The sequence below is a fragment of the Dendrobates tinctorius genome, unplaced genomic scaffold, assembly GCF_039654945.1.
Source record: "Dendrobates tinctorius isolate UK_male_01 unplaced genomic scaffold, ASM3965494v1 ptg000135l, whole genome shotgun sequence".
In the NCBI taxonomy this organism is placed as follows: domain Eukaryota; kingdom Metazoa; phylum Chordata; class Amphibia; order Anura; family Dendrobatidae; genus Dendrobates; species Dendrobates tinctorius.
The window spans coordinates 7,077,143-7,097,300 of record NW_027361803.1 but is presented as its reverse complement, the minus strand read 5'-3'; the positions used below and the strand labels follow the sequence as shown (position 1 = coordinate 7,097,300).

The following is a 20,158-nucleotide window of genomic DNA, read 5'->3' as shown; positions in this document are numbered from 1 at the left end:
GTCTGAACGAGAGATGGTGTGAGAGCAGATAATTATAGATGACACCATCTTGCCCCGTGACTAATGTGCCCTGTAGTTCTAGGCCAGAACTATATAAAGCAAAAACTATAAACCTGGGCACAGAGGGAAAAAAATAGAACAGCAAACAAAACAAACTGAGGTTAGAATTGAAAGGTTACTACTCCCAGAATCACATTATTTTTCACACAGCCCAGTGAGTGCAGACTTACTGGTAACATACAGTTTCTTTCCTGTACCTTCGTGTATGTTTCTATCTCTATCTGCCCCCGCTGCATCCAGCTCCACATAGCACAATGGGCAGTCGTCTTCTTATCTACTAAAACTACATTTGCCAGCAGCACTTGCTTCTCCTGAGTGCTGCAGAACCCTCCCTCTCCTGTATAGCGTCACCTCTGTCATTACATCCCCAAAACCTCTGATTCTAATACTCAGTATCTAAAATTTAAAAACAAAATACTTTTGTAATCTTCATCAAATAAAAATTCCTTTCCATTCCATCTGTACTTTCTTTACTTCTTTTTCCACTTCTGGTTGTATTCTATTTGAGTTGCCCAGTATGGACTGGGGATTCTTAAAGAGAACGTCATCGGGTGGCAGGGCTGCTGTCAGTCACCCTTGTTTCTGTCAGTCACCCTTGCTTCTGTCTCCAGCCTGAAGCAGGACGCCATCAGGGAGCTGGCGCTGCAGTCACTCCCTACAGCTGCCATCTCCGTCCCCAAAAAAAACATGTCATCAGAAGAGTTAGATGTGTTTGTTGCCACACTCAGTCAACTAATCTCAGCCCTTGAATACAATCCCATGCTTTTCTACATTGCTTCTTTTACCTCTATCATGCAGTCCATTGCTCCTCTATATACAGCCCCATCCTCAAGTATATCACTACTCTCAGCCCTCTGTACAAAGACCCATCCTGTAGTATATCTCTCCTTTCTTGTCCCTGTATACACTTCCATCCTGAAGTATATACCTCTACTCACCCCCTACAGAGCCCTATCCTGCAGTATTTTTCAACCCCTCTAAATAGAGCCTCATCTTTCAGTATATTCTCTCAACCCTTCTAAGTAGAGCCACATCCTGCAGTCTATCCTCTCAAACCTTCTTTACAAAGCCACATCCTGCAGTATATCCCTAATATCAGTCTCCTGTATACAGCCCCTTACTGCAATATATCTCTCCTTTATGTCCCTTGTATATGCACCCATCCTGCAAATATTGGGCGTATCCAGCATCACGTCCATAGCTAATGATGAAAATTAAAGTCCTTTATTATTCCATGTGAAAATTAAAGATGAAAAACATCCTTGAAAAATAGTGCAAAAAATATTTGTGATGATGAACCTTACGCGTTTCGAACAATTAATTCCTTACTCTTAGTACTCATATGGACCCATCCTGCAGTATATCACTGCTCTCAACCCTTCTATAGGGAGCCCATCCTGCCGTGTATCTCTACTTTCAGCCCCCTGTATAGAGCTCCATCTTGCACCACATCACTCTTTGCAGCCCCTTTATACACAGCCCCATCCTGCAGTATATCTCTCCTTTCAGCCCCCTGCATAGCTGATCCTGCAGTACATCTCTCCTCTTAGTTACCAGCAGGCAGAGCCACCTCTGCTTCCTGCTATGAGCACTGAATTGTAATGAAGGAGGCTCCATCACTTTCTGTGACTACATCTTAAAAACCCAGTTCTAGACACATCTCACAGCAGAGCTATGGCAGCAAGAAGCGAGCCGAGAGAGACCACAGCAGGACGGTTACAAGGGCAACTTGAGGGGCAATCTTTTGGGGGCTGGTGATATGTGCAACATGGTACAGATTGAAGAATGAATAAATATAAATATATATTATTATAAGACCATATTGTCATTTTGGGTATAACCTTTTAAAATTACGCAAAACTTATATTAAAAAAAGCTACATAAAAATGCAGGTGTAAAATTCCCAAAATAATTTTTTGAGCAGCAATCTAGCGAAGTTTTTCCACTTTTTCTGGAACTATATAAAGTTGGCTTATAATAGCCCGAGCAGGTTTTTATGACAACACTTTCCGTGTAGTGCTGCATTTACTAAGGGATTAAAGACAAGTGTTATAGTAACACGACTAGGATAGCTTTCATAGTAATCAATCAGCCCTGCTTTAATATAGGCTATTAGGCATTTCTCCAGTAAAAAGTAGCAGTAAAATTTAATTATTGATGTGTTCACTTCTTTGAGCCCATTATAGAATTGTTTGCAGAAATGTCGGAAAGTCTAAATAACGATCCCCAACCTTTTTTAACTTGAGAGCAACATTCAGCCTTGAGAGATAGTCGCCAGCAAGCGTTCCCCTCCCAACAGCAGTGACTCGCAGCGTCACCCATTTGTGCTTGGTGATGTACGGCTGCATGCAGCTGCCACGAAGCTCCCGGCGGGGGCACAGTGATAGTGCTGATGTTATACCAGAGTAGGTCTGGACTCTGCCGTTATGGGGTGAGAAGAGCGATGGTGACTCTTCTGCCCTCTGCACCTCAGCACTTGGCCCCCCACTCTGTAATGTTTTGGGGTCTCCACTTTGTGGCGTTCCTTCCACTGCTCAATAATATCACTCGCAGGAAGATTCATGGGTAAGAAATATCATGAACGGACTTGTTACCCCGGTGGATTCTATTTCAGGACCGCCCTCTGCACCACCGGCCGTTCTGTCACGTTAGTAGAGGCAGACGGCATGTTGGAGGGCAGATATTATACACTGGGGGCGATGGGGCTGGATGTTATACACTGGGGGCGATGGGGCCAGATGTTATACACTGGGGGCGATGGGGCCGGATGTTATACACTTGGGGCGATGGGGCCGGATGTTATACACTAGGGGCGATGGGGCCGGAGGTTATACACTGGGGGCGATGGGGCCGGATGTTATACACTGGGGGCGATGGGGCCGGATGTTATACACTGGGGGCGATGGGGCCGGATGTTATACACTGGGGGCGATGGGGCCGGATGTTATACACTGGGGGCGATGGGGCCGGATGTTATACACTGGAGGCTGATGGGGCCGGATGTTATACACTGGGGGGTGATGGGGGCGGAAGTTATACACTTTGGGCGATGGGGCCAGATGTTATACACTGGGGGCGATGGGGCCGGATGTTATACACTGGGGGCGATGGGGCCGGATGTTATACACTGGGGGCGATGGGGCCGGATGTGATACACTGGGGGCGATGGGGCCGGATGTTATACATTGGGGTCGATGGGGCTGGATGTTATACACTGGGGGCGATGGGGCCGGATGTTATACACTGGAGGCGATGGGGCCGGATGTTATACACTGGGGGCGATGGGGCCGGATGTTATACACTGTGGGCGATGGGGCCGGATGTTATACACTGGGGGCGATGGGGCCGGATGTTATACACTGGGGGCGATGGGGCCGGATGTTATACACTGGGGGCGATGGGGCCGGATGTTATACACTTGGGGCGATGGGGCCGGATGTTATACATTGGGGGCGATGGGGCCGGATGTTATACACTTGGGGCGATGGGGCCGGATGTTATACACTGGGGGCGATGGGGCCAGATGTTATACACAGGGGGCGATGGGGCCGGATGTTATACACTGGGGGCGATGGGGCCGGATGTTATACACTGGAGGCGATGGGGCCGGATGTTATACACTGGAGGCGATGGGGCTGAAGGAAAATCCTGAATTCAGTGATTAGGACGTGCGTCCCAATAGTGTGCATATTTCTCATATCACATATCAATAAGATCATCCATAGTTGATGTAACACTGGACTGGCCGACAGCTCTTCAGACCCAAGCATGACATCTTCATGTACAGTTGTGCTTAAAAATTTACATACACCGGCAGAATTTTTGCTTTCTTGGCCTTGTTTCAGAGAATATGAATGATAACACCAAAACTTTTTCTCCACTCATGGTCAGTGGTTGGGTGAAGCCATTTATTGTCAAACTACTGTGTTTTCTCTTTTTACATCATAATGACAACCCAAAACATCCAAATGACCCTGATCAAAAGTTCACACACCCCATTTCTTAATACCGGGTATGGCCCCCTCTGACATCAATGACAGCTTGAAGTCTTTTGTGGTAGTTGTGGATGAGGTTCTTTATTTTCTCAGATGGTGAAGCTGCCCACTCTTCTTGGTGAAAAGCCTCCAGCTCCTGTAAATTCTTGGGCTGTCTAGCAAGAACTGCGCGTTTGAGATCTTCCCAGGTTGCAGCAAAAACAATTTTGGATCATTTTTTTTCATGCGTTTTTTCCATTCAATTCAATGGGTGAAAAACGCTGATAAAAAACACTGAAAGAAGTGGCATGCTCTATTTCCAAAAACTATGTAAAGCACAAAATACTGACGACAAAAAATCAAGCCGTGTGCATGAGATTTCTGAAATCTCAGACGTAGCTGGTACTGTAAATCGCAGCAGAAAATTAGCATAAAAAAGCGTTAAAAAAACACAGCAAAGACGTCCAGTGTGAACTTAGCCTTAGTGTGATGGAGCATTTTCCCATATGTACTAAAGCATTACTTCAAGTTGATCGCCCAGACATTAGGTATCCGACAGCCACCTTACAGCATAGGTGTAGAGGTGATTCCGCCACGGAAAGGCACTATATGCACGTGAGTTTTTTACCTGCGGATTCTCCGCACTGAATGCAAATCTATGGGGAAAATCCACAGAGAAATTCACATGCTGCGGATTTGAAACCTGCACCGCAGCTCAGTTTACGCTGAGTAAAAGAGAAGCACAGTGGGCGCCGCGAGAGAGTTCTGTAAACTCGATCCACTCTGCTGAAACTGTAAGATCTTGCATTTTTGATGAAGCAAAAATAATCAGTGTCAAAAACGCGCCAAAAGCTCATCGTGTGAACGCGGTCTAAGGGCTCGGGTAGATGTTCGTTTTAATCGGGCGATGGCTATACATGGTTTTGATGGACCAATGTTATTCTTTGGGCCAGTGCACGTCCGATTTTTTTTTCCTTGGACCGAGCGGTCCGAGGAAATAAGACGCAGCATGCACGATTTGCCTCCGCCGGTAATTGGATGGCATCAGAGCGTAGTCTGATTTTCATGGACTGACAGAATGGAGAAGATGGAGAAACTAAGAAAAAAATAAAGTAATCTGGCATGAGTAACTAAGTAATGATTTATTTCTTGCTATTATTTGCTGATGCATTAGGTTATATTATATTCCATAACAATGATCCATTCCACCCAGTCTCCCTGGCTGTGGATGGTGCAGCAGTGCTGGAGGTCTCCTCCTTCCTCCAGTTATGGGGGTGGCTGGGATTGCTGTAGACCAGCCCAGTCTGATGTGTATACACTGGATCCAGGGCTGGGTTTGCTCCATGCTGTGCCCGGGACAGGAGCTGTACAGCCCGGGACCAGGTCCTCTGCCAGGCTGATGCCCACTCCTGCCCTGCAGGTAAGCTGCCCCCCTGCTGTGCTGGGGGCACTGTGTGGGTGAGGGGCTATAGAGAGCCAGGAAGATCTGCTGCAGGGATCTGTGCCCCAGGCATGGGGGGAGAGCAGGGCAGCCCTGCTAATCCTATTAGTATGTGCAACTAGTGGAAAACTCATGAAGTTTGTTTTTTTTATGATTAATGGAAAAAAATGCTTCACTACCAGGCTGCATGCCCTCTGTGTGTGTGATCCCTGCCAAGAGGTTCTGCAGCAGCTGCTCAGAGCTGATAATAGTGATGTGGTTATGCACAGATATAGCAGAGTTGGGTGTGTCATATAACTGCATGCTGTACAAGCAGTGAAGCAATTGCATTGTAAGCACTTTCCTGTTTAGGAGCCTGAATTTTCCGTACCCTTACGACTGATTTTCTTACACGGATTGTGCATGTTGTACAGCTGGCGGGTGACACAACTGCTGAGAACCCTGGGGGGTAAAAAAAGAAAGATTGCCGGGGAATTGCTCACAATGGAATTGCTTGATAAATATAGTAGGACCCAACGCAAAGAAAAAATTGCCTTATTGTATGACCATGAGTGAGTTATGCCAAATGACAAACTCGGCTCTGCTACATCTGTAAGTTAAGTTGAATTTAATCAAAAGTATTATAAATGCAGAATGGTCAAATTGCTGAGCTTCCCGGATGCCCTGGTGCCGGTGTTGAGCTACTGCGCACCAGGACCCACAGCGACGCGACCATCAGGTTTTGGATTTATTTATTTCTGTGAAATTTTATTGGATTGTCTGATTGCAGACAGGGTTTCGCGGTTCATCCACCTTTACTGGGGGCCACCAGATATTTGTGGTATTAGCACACAAACATCTTTAATCCGCAGTCCTGGGACGGGTGACCCCCTCGCAATGACAGGTATATGGGGTTTGTCTTCATGGGACATTTTTATGTTGGATTCCTTACTGTGGTAGTGTCATGGTTTTCACTTGTGGGTGCACTTTTGCTTGATTTACATGTGAGGACACTTAAAATGGAATAGTTTATGGTGTCCCTCTGTGTGGCGCTGTTTGGTTGGGGCCCCCTGTGTGGCGCTGTTTGGTGTGGGGCCCTCTGTGTGGCGCTGTTTGGTGTGGGGCCCTCTGTGTGGCGCTGTTTGGTGTGGGGCCCTCTGTGTGGCGCTGTTTGGTGTGGGGCCCTCTGTGTGGCGCTGTTTGGTGTGGGGCCCTCTGTGTGGCGCTGTTTGGTGGGGGGCCCTCTGTGTGGCGCTGTTTGGTGGGGGGCCCTCTGTGTGGCGCTGTTTGGTGGGGGCCCTCTGTGTGGCGCTGTTTGGTGGGGGCCCTCTGTGTGGCGCTGTTTGGTGGGGGGCCCTCTGTGTGGCGCTGTTTGGTGGGGGGCCCTCTGTGTGGCGCTGTTTGGTGGGGGGCCCTCTGTGTGGCGCTGTTTGGTGGGGGGCCCTCTGTGTGGCGCTGTTTGGTGGGGGGCCCTCTGTGTGGCGCTGTTTGGTGGGGGGCCCTCTGTGTGGCGCTGTTTGGTGGGGGGCCCTCTGTGTGGCGCTGTTTGGTGGGGGGCCCTCTGTGTGGCGCTGTTTGGTGGGGGGCCCTCTGTGTGGCGCTGTTTGGCGGGGGGCCCTCTGTGTGGCGCTGTTTGGCGGGGGGCCCTCTGTGTGGCGCTGTTTGGTGGGGGGCCCTCTGTGTGGCGCTGTTTGGTGGGGGGCCCTCTGTGTGGCGCTGTTTGGTGGGGGGCCCTCTGTGTGGCGCTGTTTGGTGGGGGGCCCTCTGTGTGGCGCTGTTTGGTGGGGGGCCCTCTGTGTGGCGCTGTTTGGTGGGGGCCCTCTGTGTGGCGCTGTTTGGTGGGGGGCCCTCTGTGTGGCGCTGTTTGGTGGGGGGCACTTCTGCTGACACAATCTGAGGGACATTCCCGCCACCAAGATTTTATGGGTGCACGCCTGCCGGCACCACTTCTGGGGGCCTGTGTTGTGGCCCCGTTCGAGTCCTATGCGCTGTTTCGCTCTGCTGGTAACATGTTAGGCCTCATGAGCAAACAGAAAGTGACGCTGTTGCCGATAGTAACCAAAGGTAGGAAAATGAAAGCAGGGATGCGATTGGTTGCAGACATGAGGCCTACCATTTTGTATTGTCCTCGTCCTCTGGGTCAGCAGGCCTCGTCTGTCTTGCAGTTTATTGGGGGTCCGACTCCAAGGACCAGACGCTGTCCTTTGATCCAGTCTGTATCTGGGTGGGCTTCAGGACTTGTGGCTTTGTGACCTAGTCACGTCCATGTGTGAGTGTTACACGATGAGGCGATTGAACACAATGGCCGCCATTACTAGGATCGTATGCGTTTTCGGAGGCAGAACTGATGCAAAGGATGAGGACGGTGTTTACTATAGTGACCTTCTTATTTTCAGGAACGCATCAGAAATATGAAGACTCCAGAGTTTAGTTGCTATGGGCGACAGCTCACTTTTAACTTTTTTTGGAGTGGCATCAGTTTGTAAAAACCTCCAGTGTTTCTATAGTGATGTAACTTCAGCAGCATTGAACAATATGGCCATGTGATGTCACTATAGAAACACAGCTATTGGAGGATGTGGTCATGTGATGTCACTACTACTCCATCTGCCATTGGAGGATGTGGTCATGTGATGTCACTACTACTCCATCTGCCATTGGAGGATGTGGTCATGTGATGTCACTACTACTCCATCTGCCATTGGAGGATGTTGGTCACGTGATGTCACTGCAGCTCCTTCTGCCATTGGAGGATGTGGTCATGTGATGTCACTGCAGCCGCCTTCTGCCATTGGAGGATGTGGTCATGTGATGTCACTAGTACTCCATCTGCCATTGGAGGATGTTGGTCATGTGATGTCACTGCAGCTCCTTCTGCCATTGGAGGATGTTGGTCATGTGATGTCACTACTACTCCATCTGCCATTGGAGGATTTTGGTCATGTGATGTCACTACTACTCCATCTGCCATTGGAGGATGTTGGTCATGTGATGTCACTACTGCTCCATCTGCCATTGGAGGATGTGGTCGTGTGATGTCACTTCAGCTCCTTCTGCCATTGGAGGATGTGGTCATGTGATGTCACTGCAGCGCCTTCTGCCATTGGAGGATGTGGTCATGTGATGTCACTGCAGCGCCTTCTGCCATTGGAGGATGTTGGTCATGTGATGTCACTGCAGCTCCTTCTGCCATTGGAGGATGTTGGTCATGTGATGTCACTGCAGCTCCTTCTGCCATTGGAGGATGTGGTCATGTGATGTCACTGCAGCTCCTTCTGCCATTGGAGGATGTGGTCATGTGATGTCACTGCAGCTCCTTCTGCCATTGGAGGATGTTGGTCATGTGATGTCACTGCAGCTCCTTCTGCCATTGGAGGATGTGGTCATGTGATGTCACTGCAGCTCCTTCTGCCATTGGAGGATGTGGTCATGTGATGTCACTGCAGCTCCTTCTGCCATTGGAGGATGTTGGTCATGTGATGTCACTGCAGCTCCTTCTGCCATTGGAGGATGTGGTCATGTGATGTCACTGCAGCGCCTTCTGCCATTGGAGGATGTTGGTCATGTGATGTCACTGCAGCGCCTTCTGCCATTGGAGGATGTTGGTCATGTGATGTCACTGCAGCTCCTTCTGCCATTGGAGGATGTGGTCATGTGATGTCACTGCAGCGCCTTCTGCCATTGGAGGATGTTGGTCATGTGATGTCACTGCAGCTCCTTCTGCCATTGGAGGATGTTGGTCATGTGATGTCACTGCAGCTCCTTCTGCCATTGGAGGATGTGGTCATGTGATGTCACTGCAGCTCCTTCTGCCATTGGAGGATGTTGGTCATGTGCTTTTTTGCCACCATTCACATTCAACTACCACCAGACCTGAAAATACAGGGTCATGGGGGTGTCGGACCCTCACCGATCTGTTATTAATGACTGGTGAAATGTGTGGGAAATCTGCAATGTTTTTTGGCCGCTTTCTTCGCCAGCCAGTTTGAGGCTGTGGCTTTCGGGACAGGTCCCATATAGAGAATTTTCGCTTGCAGAATATCTGCTGTATTTTTCAGTGCCGACACAGCGTGAGATGCATCATGAAATGTTGTGCGTATGCTGCAAAATGTATCCACAGCGTGAGGTTCGAGGCGGTCCGGTGTGCGCTGCATTGCCATTGATGCCGCCGATGTAGTGGCGAATTTTACGCTTTGCAATGCAAACAGAGGACGGTGCGGCTTTCCTGCTCCTTCCTCCCAATGATCATCCGCAGCCGTACATGGCGCTGTTCCTGCGGGGTCCGCAATGGACGAGCGATGTCAGGATTCACTTTTTTTTTTCTGAAATAGATGTAACTATATAAATCGTGCATAGAATTTTTGGCAACGTGACAGAACAGGATGACTGAGGATTATCCGATAATTACTTTTAGGGAGAAACAGTGAAAGGGTTTTTCCAGTTTCTCATCTACATGCACTTTATTAAAACAAAAAAAACTGTGCATTACTCACCCTCCCCGGGTCCGGCTCTGAGTTTCCACCGCTGCTCCCGGTGCCTGATATTGTCGGCAGCACTGATGTTACGGTGACAGCGCTGCAGCCAATCATTGAACTCAGCGACTCTGCTCTAGGTCCGGTAATTGCAGGAGCTGCTAAGAGCCGCTGATCTCACTGATTGACTGCAGCGCTGTTCGCAATAACAGACTTCAGGAGAAGCGGCGGAGACTCAGCATTAGTCCTGGAGAGCGGAGGAATGGACAGGTTTTTTTAAACAAAAGTGCGACTAGAAGAAAGGGGTTTCCCCAAACTGGAAAACTCCTTTTAGGCTTAGTTCACACTTGGCCTTTTTTGTAGCATTTTTTTTAATGCGTTTTTAATGCAAATTTTCAGCTGCGTCTTACAGTACCAGCAAAGTCTATGACATTTCAGAAATCTCGTGCACACAGCTTGGTTATTTTGTCATCAGGATTTTGTGCTTGGAATATTTTTTTTGCACAACTTCCCTGCCAAGAGATCAGGTTTTTCTGGGGAAAAAAAAAAAAGCCAAAAAAAAAGCGTAATGGGAACGTACTCTTAAAGGATTGTGCATACTCTCCAAATCCTGCTCTCCAAAAACTTGAAGGTTCTTAAGAGCCGATTTTATGGGGTCTGGCTGGCTCTGTAGATTAGCTAATTGGCTCCATAAGATTTACCCTCATAACATTTTCCTGCCATTTGTTAATTTATTACTTACTGTATATTACACTTGGTCCCCCAGGAAGAGAGAGAAGATTAACTGTTTATATGCTGTAAAATGGGATTCGTGGTGGTATTTCTTGGGTACAGTGACGTTGGGACCACACAGCAACTCTGGCCACAACACACATCTCACTTCCAAATATCGCACTGTGGTGCTGCATCACAACTTAATGTCAGTTAGGTCACGTTTGCGAGTTGCTTGGACATGCAAAATACAAAAAATCTGGATTTTTTTGCAATAGCAGTTGTGACAACTTGCAGATCTTTATCCAATTTTCTTACATTACACTGCGCAATAGCAGCTGCAAAGGTTCCTTATTAATGTGTGTGTGTGTGTGTGTGTGTGTGTGTGTGTGTGTATATGTATATATATACAGTGGCATGCATAAGTTTAGGCACCCCTGGTCAAAATTACTGTTATTGTGAACAGTAAAGCAAGTTGAAGATAAAATGATCTCTAAAAGGCCTAAAGTTAAAGATGACACATTTGCTTTGTATTTTAGGCTAATAAGTAATACACATTGTCATTTTTTCACATTTTAAAAATTACAAAAAGAAAAATGGTCCGATGCTAAAGTTTGGGCACCTTTGGAGATTTGTGTGCTCAGATAACTTTGACCAAGGTTTCAGACCTTAATTAGCCTGTAAGGGATATGGCTTGATCACCCTCAATGTTAGGAAAGGCCAGCTGATGCAGATTCCACAGGTTTAGAAACACATAGCCTCCTCTAACCTTGTGTGAAAAAACAGCCACCATGGGTTCTTTTAAGCAGCTGCCTAGCACTCTGAAAATGAAAATGGTGGAGGCCCACAAAGCAGGAGAAGGCTATAAGAAGATAGCAAAGCGTTTTCAAGTTGTCCTTTCCTCAGTTCAATATGTAATTCAGAAATAGCAGTTTACAGGAACAGTGGAGGTCAAGATAAGGTCTGGAAGGCCAAGCAAAATTTCAGAGAGAGCTGCTTGTAGGATTGCTTGAAAGGCATATCAGAACCCCCACTTGACTGCAAAAGACCTTCAGAAAGATTTAGCAGATTCTGGAGTTGTGGTAATTGTTCTACTGTTCAGAGACACCTTATCAAATATGGCCTTCATGGAAGAGTCATCAGAAGAAAACCTCTCCTGCACACTCACCATAAAATTCAGCATCAGAGGTATGCAAAAGAACATCTAAACAAGCCCAATGCATTTTAGAAACAAGTCCTGTGAATCGTTGAAGTTAAAATAAAACTCTTTGGTCGCAATGATCAAAGGTATGTGCAGAGAAAAAATTGCATAGAATTTCAGGAAAAGAACATCTCTCCAACCATTAAGCATGGGGATGGATCAATCATGCTTTGGAGTTGTGTTGCAGACAATGGCACAAGGAACATTTCACAGGTAGAGGGAAGAATGGAGTCAATGAAATTTCAACAAATTCTTGATGCAAACATAACACCATGTGTAAAAAAGCTGAATTTGAAAACAGGATGGCTTCTACAAATGGATAATGATCACACACATCAAAATCCACAATAGACTATCTCAAAAGGCGATATATAGAGGTTTTTCAATGGCCCTCACAGTCCCCCGATTCGATCATCATTGAAAATCTGTGGCTAGTCCTCAAAATAGCAGTGCATGCAAGACGACCCAGGAATCTCACAGAAATGGAAGAATTTTCCAAGGAAGAATGGATGAAAATCCATTAAACAAGAATTGAAAGACTCTTGGCTGGCTACTAAAAGCGTTTACAAGCTGTGATATTTTAAAAGGGAGTGCTACTAGGTACTAACTATGCAGGGTGCCCAAACTTTTGCATTGGCCTATTTTCGTTATTGTAATTTTTAAAATGTAAAAAATGACAATATATAATTTTTTTGGCCTAAAATACAGAGAAAATGTGTCATCTTTAACTTTAGCCCTTTTAGAGATCATTCTATCTTCAACTTGCTTAACTGGTCACAATAACAGTAATTTTGACCAGGGGTGCCCAAACTTTTAAATGCCACTGTATATTAAACTTGGTAAGAAAAAAAAAAAGCCAGCCGGCACCGCCGGTATCCCTGCCAGATATTGCTGTCAAACTCGTGCTGTATTGCAGGCTATTACCAAGATCCTGGTGCTTGTCCAGAAAATACAAAATGTATAAGTCCACAATCAGAAGTAAAAAGGACCATAGCACTCACCGATCCAAATGCAAAGTCCGCTTTTATTGGCACACAATTAAAACTTCATGGCCGGGAGGTTGTGGGAGAGAGTGAGCACGCAGCAACGACAGCCATTTTGCACCTAATAGCACTTCCACGGGTCAGTTTCCAGTTGACCCTTGGAAGCGCTATTAGGCTCACAATGGCTGTCGTCGGTGCATGCTCACTCTCTCCCACAGCCTTCCCGGCCATGAAGTTTTCATTGTGTGCCAATAAGAGCGGACTTTCCGTTTGGATCGGTGAGTGCTGTGGTCCTTTTTTCTTCTGATTGTGGAGATATCTATATATTTTTTATGCCTAGGGAGTCATTGACCTTGGTCCATTTTACAAATTTGGCCCAAGAGCCACACACCTAATGATAATTGGCGAAGGGCAGAACTCTCAGTCCCAAAAATGGAGCGGTGGGGCGCGCAATCATGGCTACAAATGTCAGACACGGGACTGTTCTCAAAATCAATGTGGGTCCCCATTTATAACCTCTACCCCTTTAATTATATGACCTCCCATCCATAGAAGAACCTGTGCTTCTGTATCCTGCAGGACCTTATTTCTGATGAGACCCCAGTGTTAAGCTCTGGTGATCCTTGAGGTCTGTGTATGACCTGTGACCCTATATACCGTGATCGTGTGTTTGTTAGACCGGCTTAGAATAACTGCGGGGTGGGGGTTACATGGGGCTGGTAAGTATGGGCACCTCTTCTTCCTGAAGGCTGGATGAGCTCATGTATTTGTATCTAAGGGCGGAATCCCACCAGAACTGTCCTGGGTTTTTTAATAGGATGTCTCTGTATGGAGGATTTGTCATTTTCTCCACTGGTGAGGAGGTAGATATGGGACACTGTGAACCACCATATTCAAGTTTTTTACTTGATATCTGTGAAAGCGAGCCCTTGAAAACTCACCCAGACCTGGTCTTCCTCGCAGAGCTTTTGTTACTGTGTAAGGTAAGCGCTCCTTCTGGATATCTGCTGAACAAACCCTCAATTTCGGCACTTGTAGTATGATTCTCCGGCTTTTTCATACATATTAGGACAGATTAAGGCTATAGTCACACATCCTTTTTTTTTGTTGTTGTTTTTTTTTAATGCAAATTTTAAGCTGTACCAGCAAAGTCATAGAATCGTAGAGTTGGAAGGGACCTCCTGGGCCATCTGGTCCAACCCCCTGCTCAAAGCAGGATTCGCTAAATCATCCCAGACAATGTCTGTCCAGCCTCTGTTTGAAGACTTCCATTGAAGGAGAACTCGCCACTTCTCGTGGCAGCCTGTTCCACTCATTGATCACCCTAACTGTCAAAAAGTTTTTTCTAATATCTAATCTGTGTCTCCTCCCATTCAGTTTCATCCCATTGCTTCTAGTCTTTCCTTGTACAAATGAGATTAAAGATGATCCTTCTACAATGTGACAGCCCTTTAGATATTTGTAGACAGCTATTAAGTCTCCTCTCAGTCTTCTCTTTTGCAAACTAAACATTCCCAAATCCTGCAACCGTTCCTCATAAGACAGGGTTTGCAGACCGGTCACCATTCTGGTCGCTCTTTTCTGAACTTGCTCCAGTTTGTTGATGTCTTTTTTTAAAATGTGGTGCCCAAAACTGTACACAGTATTCCAGATGAGGTCTGACCAAAGAGGAGTAGAGGGCAATAATGACTTCACGTGATATAGACTGTATGCTTCTGTTAATACATCCTAGAATTGCAGTTGCCTTTTTTGCTGCTGCATCACACTGTTGACTCATATTCAGTCTGTGATCTATTAGTATACCCAAGTCTTTTTCACATGTGCTGTTGCTTAGCCCTATTCCTCTTGAGTCTGAGATTTCAGAAATCTCATACACACATTGGTTTTACCTTCCTGACTGATTTGGAAAACTGTTGCGTTTTTGAAAAGTATGTGCACGCGGTGCCTTTTTCAGGTGGGGAACCCGCCTGAAAAAGCTCTAAAACCATAAGAAAAGAATAAATCTGTACACTTCAATGGCAAAAAGAGCTTTCTGTGCATTTGTTCAGTATTTGGTCACTTATTTTAATCGTTTCAGGCTTCGACAGCCACACAGTATCTCAAAGAATATTTCTTTTTAAGCTGCGGCTCTTTTCCTCTAAGCCATGTTCTCTTTTTCCGTAAGACATAAAAAGTATCTAAGGTGCATAAAATTGGGTTTAAAATTTGATTGACGTAGAACAAACCTATTTATTTCAGGGATAAGCTTTGGATGTGATCACAAAGTATCCAGCAGTGACCCAGAATCCTCCCCGGTTTAAAAAAGCGATAAAATAATTAACAAGTAGTGGTAGTAAAGACTCGTGCTGGTCGGGAAACATCCAGCAGCTGCATGAGGTTGTGTTAGGAATCTGAGCTGGCACCGGGGCTTGTTTTGTCCTGACCCCGACCTCCATGAAAGCAAATACGTTGTTATCCATTGTCTCTTCCGTATCCACCAATTAGTTTTTTGTTTTTTTTTAACAATGAAAATTACTTTTTTTGGGCCATATTGGCCTCTGTAAATATGGCCTCCTAAATTCAACGAGGCTGTTTTATTATTGCATTTGTGCCCTTTTTTAATCTATATTTTGGTGTTTGAAGCCTGTTTTTGATTACTGTTAATTTTCACCTTTTTAAGTCTATTACATGAGTATGCCTATAACTCGGACGGGGATAGCAAGGCAATGCTCGGACTGGCCGGCCACTCTCCCGACCCGAGCGTGACAGCGTGTGTTTATATGTAGCTTTCCCATTCAGGTCTGACCAGTCCGAGCATTGCGTTGCTATCCCCGTCCGAGTTTTACGGCCGTCTGACTCTTCCCTTATGCTCACCTTTGTGGCTGTTCATTTTGTTTTCCAGATAATAGCTTGGCCCGTGCGAAATTTTCGCACATTGGTCGACAATTGCGACGTCTTAAAAATATTTCTGCAAAATTTAAGTGTTGCGTGTAACGTTTTAATGAATCAAGTGACTTAAGAGGTGTAAAAAACCCCCCAAAACCTTAGACATTAGTGCGTCTCGCTTGTGACTCGCAATCAGTCAACCGTTTCAGGGCTTGAGTTTCACTGTAACATCAGCAGTGAAGTTGCCCCCATGTCCAGTGCCAGAGGGGGCTCACACGCAACTTACATCGATTTGGATTTTTTTGGCAACGTTGGTGTCACGGTTGCTTTCGACAGCGGCGTAACCCTTTGACAATCATACAATGTGATTTTCAGGTCACTATGTAACCCTCTTAGAACAGGTATCATGGGGGGGCTTTTATTACGTTCCCGTTTGCCAGTGGAAAAAGTTGTGCATTTTGCCGCGTCTTTGGTGTCAACATTTGTGACTTTTTTTTTTTTTTTTTTTTTTTTAAATTTGTCCAATGCTTTTGTGGCTTTTTCAAACAAGAGGTAGGGGCTTAGTAAAGCGAGCGGTTTATTAGAATTTACACCAGAAACTACCATAATTAGCCATAATTATAGGTCAAGTCTACACCATCCCATCAGTGATGTAGATTTACTCTTTTGGCGCCAGCAAAGGGGCCTACACCTCTACGCACCTTTCTTTTTGGGACCCCCAAGCCGGGAACAGGTTACGTTTTGGCTTCATGTCGCCGACACTGAGGAACGCGTTTCCAAGATTCGCTGTAAGTTGTTGTGGGGTCTTTTCCATTCTGCGTATGATAATTTGTGCTGACGTCGATGATCTTTACGATCATTAACGATATACAGGTTCCTCACGCTCTATAAGCTTTGTCAGCACTTATTCGGATTCCTGCCTATGATTTCCGGTCATTTAGGACTTTTACGTATGACTGTAGATTGCACCGTTAGGTTTGTGGCTTTTGCTGTATCGCTGAAAGCTCTTGTTTTAAGCAAAAAATGCAATTTTTGTCCGGAAATTGCGGTTAGTGTAAAGTGTTTAGTGATTCCCTATAGGGAAAGCGTGGAACAAGCATAAAGAAGCGTTAGAGAGCAGCTGGAGATGTACAGATAAGTCTACTCTGACCTGAAACATTAGATGTTCATCTCCCGGAACCAGATTATTTCTGTGGGACCAGTAGACCTTCTGCTGTGTGTAGGGACATTCCGACTTTTCCCAACAGGTGAAATTTGGGGAGGTATGGATTGGGTTTGAACTGGCCAATTCTTTTGAAGAAAAGCAAACACCAGGGGTCTCTTACGGTACGTTCCCTCGGTCAGTAAACGCTGCGGGTTGGACGCAGCGTCCAGATGTTACAGCATAGTGGATGGGATTTAAAGAAATCCCATGCCGACTATGCGTGCACCGACACCCGCTGATCACCCGCGGAGACAGACATGCGGTGCGTTTTTCCACACCGCAGCGTGTCAATTTATCTAAAAATCTCACCCATACAATGTACTGGGGATGCCGCATGCTTCAATGAACACAAAGGATTCACCTGCGTTCAAAAGCCAGCAGCGCTTGGGCACAGGCTGCGTCCAAAGCACTGCCGATTACTGACTGTGTGCACCTACCCTCAATGATATCTATGGAGTAATTGACCAGAAGAATCAGCAACATGGAGGACATTATACAGCAGTGCTAAACAGTGTAACTGTGAGTCCAGCAGTGGTGTGAGAGAGACACTAGAAAGCAGGGGCATAGAGGACATTATGCAGCAGTAGTGAGCATTGTATCTGTGAATCCAGCACAGAAGGAGATACAACACTTAACTTAAAAGCAGTGTGTGGGGCAACATCTGCAGGAGTTTGTATGTTCTCCCTGTGTTTGTGTGGGTTTCCTCTCACATTCCAAAGACATATTGATAGAGATTCTAGATTGTGATTCCCAATGGGGACAGTGATGATAATGTTTGTAAAGCGCTGTGGAATTAATGGCGCTATAAAAGTGAGTAAAATAAATAAATGTATAGAAGTGTCCCAATTTTCTTCAGAGAGCAGCTATCAGGTATGAGGGTGAAAAGGGTTGGTTGACATCCAAAATGACCGATTCTTCTGTTTTGGAGACAGGACGCTGCCAGAGCTATCTGGCAGTCACATACTTACTGACCACTGAAAACACGCATGGTCAGGTGAACCGAAAGAACATTTCTGTGGAAAGTCATTGGGAGAAATAGGATTCATCCAAACAAGTGTCCAGCTGACAGCTATTTAACATCAGTGGCCAGTTTTAAAGTGAAGGTTTGATGGTTTGTAAGAGGAAGGCAATAGAAAACTATGGATCCAGATGGCAGAGAAGAATCATGTCCATTTGCTTAAAGGGAATCTGTCACTGAGTTTTTGCTACCCCTATCTGAAAGCAGCATAACGTAGGGAAAAAGATGACATCAAAAAGTGGCTTAACCCCTTCCCCATATGTACGGCGCTGCAGGAACAGTGTTACCACAGTACTTATACTGCGTCGCAAGGGCTCACGCTGAGCGCCGCCATGATCGGGTGAGGGTGTCCGCTCTGTGTGAGAGCTGACACTCTGCAGCAACGCCCACGATCGGTGCTAGCACCGATCGCGAACGTTTAATGACCCCTCTTGTGCCACTGTCAATATTGACAGCGATTTAGAGGAGATCGCACAGGGAGTGGGCTCCCTGTGTGCTCCCATGAGCACAGCACGATACGATCGCATTGTGTTCATGGCCGCCGGGTCCTGCAGGGAAGGTGGCTTGTCAATGCCTGCTATAAGCGGGAGCTGACACATTCCTCCCTTGCCTGTCAGGCGCTGTTCCGGTGCTCTGCAGTGCAGGAGCATTGCAGAGTGTCAGATCAGCGATCTGTTACTATACAGTGATGTTCCATCCGGGAACAATGTAAAACAGGAAAAAAAAAATGATCAAAAAGCGTAAAAATATTTAAAAAAAAAAATCCCTAAATAAAAAAAAAAATAATCCAATAAATACATTTGTTTATGTAACAAAAAAACCCTACACACATTTGGTATCACAGCCTTCATAACAACCTGCTCTATAAAACTGTCCCACTAGTTAACTCCTTCAGTGATCACTGTAGAAAAAAAAAAGGCAAAAAACAATGCTTCATCATCATACCGCCGAACAAAATGTGATGGAAAAAGATGGATGCAAATAAAAATGGTACCGCTGAAAATGTCATCTTGTCCTGCAAAAAAAACAAGCCACCATACATCTCTATCAGCAGACAAATGAAAACGTTATAGCTCTCAGAATAAAGTGATGCAAAAATATTTTTTAAATAGAATAGTTTTTTATTTTGTAAAAGCGACATAACATAAAAAAATTATAAATGGGGTATAACTGTCATCGTACTGACCCGAAGAATGAAGCTGCCGTTTCAGTTTTACCACACGCGGAACGGTATAAAAAACTCAAAAACAATTCCCGAATTGCTGGTTTTTGTTCATTCTACCTTCCAAGAATTGTTACAGAAAGTGAACAAAAAATGTCATGTTCCCAAAAATGGTACCAATAAAAATGTCATATCGTCCTGCAAAAAACAAGCCCTCTACAATACTCTGTCGGCCGAAATATTGAAAAATAATAGCTCTCTAACGTGGCTGGGTGTTCAAGGTGCTGAATACACATCTAGATAAGTTCCCTGAGGGGTCTAGTTTCCAAAATGGGGTCAGTTGTGGGAGGTTTCCACTGTTTAGGCACATCAGGGGCTCTGCAAACACGACATGGGGTCTGTTTTATTATTCAAGCAAATTCTACATTCAAAAAGTCAAATGGCGCTCCTTCCCTTCCGAGCCCGGCCGTGTGCCCAAACAGTGGTTTTACCCCACATATGGGGTATCGGCATGCTCAGAAGTAATTGCGCAACAAAATTTATAGTCCATTTTCTCCTGTTAACCTTGTGAAAGTAAAAAAAAAAAAAAAAAAAATAGGGCTAAAGGAAAATTTTTGTGAAAGAAAGTAAAATGTTTATTTTTCCCTTCCACATTCCATTAATTCATGTGAAGCACCTGAAGGGTTAATAAACTTCTTGAATGTGGTTTTGAGCACCTTGAGGGGTGCAGTTTTTAGAATGGTGTCACTTTTGGGTATTTTGTGTCATATTGACCCCTCAAACTCACTTCAAATGTGAGGTGGTCCCTAAAAAATATGGTTTTGTAAATTTTGTTGTAAAAATGAGAAATCGCTGGTCAACTTTTAACCCTTATAACGTCCTAACAAAAAAAAAGATGTTTCCAAAATTGTGCTGATGTAAAGTAGACATGTGGGAAATGATATTTATTAACTTTTTTGTGTGACTCTGATTTAAGGACATGCAATTTTCAAACTTTTAATTTTTAACATTTTTGCAAAATAAATGTAAGTCATATCAACGAAATATTACCACTGTCATGAAATACAGTACAATAAGTCATGAAAAAA

At 45.3% G+C, this 20,158-nt stretch overlaps 1 protein-coding gene across 4 annotated transcripts in view; it reads left to right on the top strand.

The window, feature by feature from the left end:
* The first annotated feature begins 5,271 nt into the window (after positions 1 to 5,271).
* Positions 5,272 to 20,158, top strand: part of PDZD2 (PDZ domain containing 2) — a 328,957-nt gene continuing 314,070 nt past the window's right edge. The window contains exon 1 of one of the 4 annotated variants that reach the window (XM_073543882.1): positions 5,272 to 5,454. The gene's annotated coding sequence lies outside the window, so the exon portion shown is untranslated. The remainder of the gene's footprint in view (positions 5,455 to 20,158) is intronic. The other 3 variants (XM_073543881.1, XM_073543880.1, XM_073543885.1) reach the window with 3 other exon arrangements.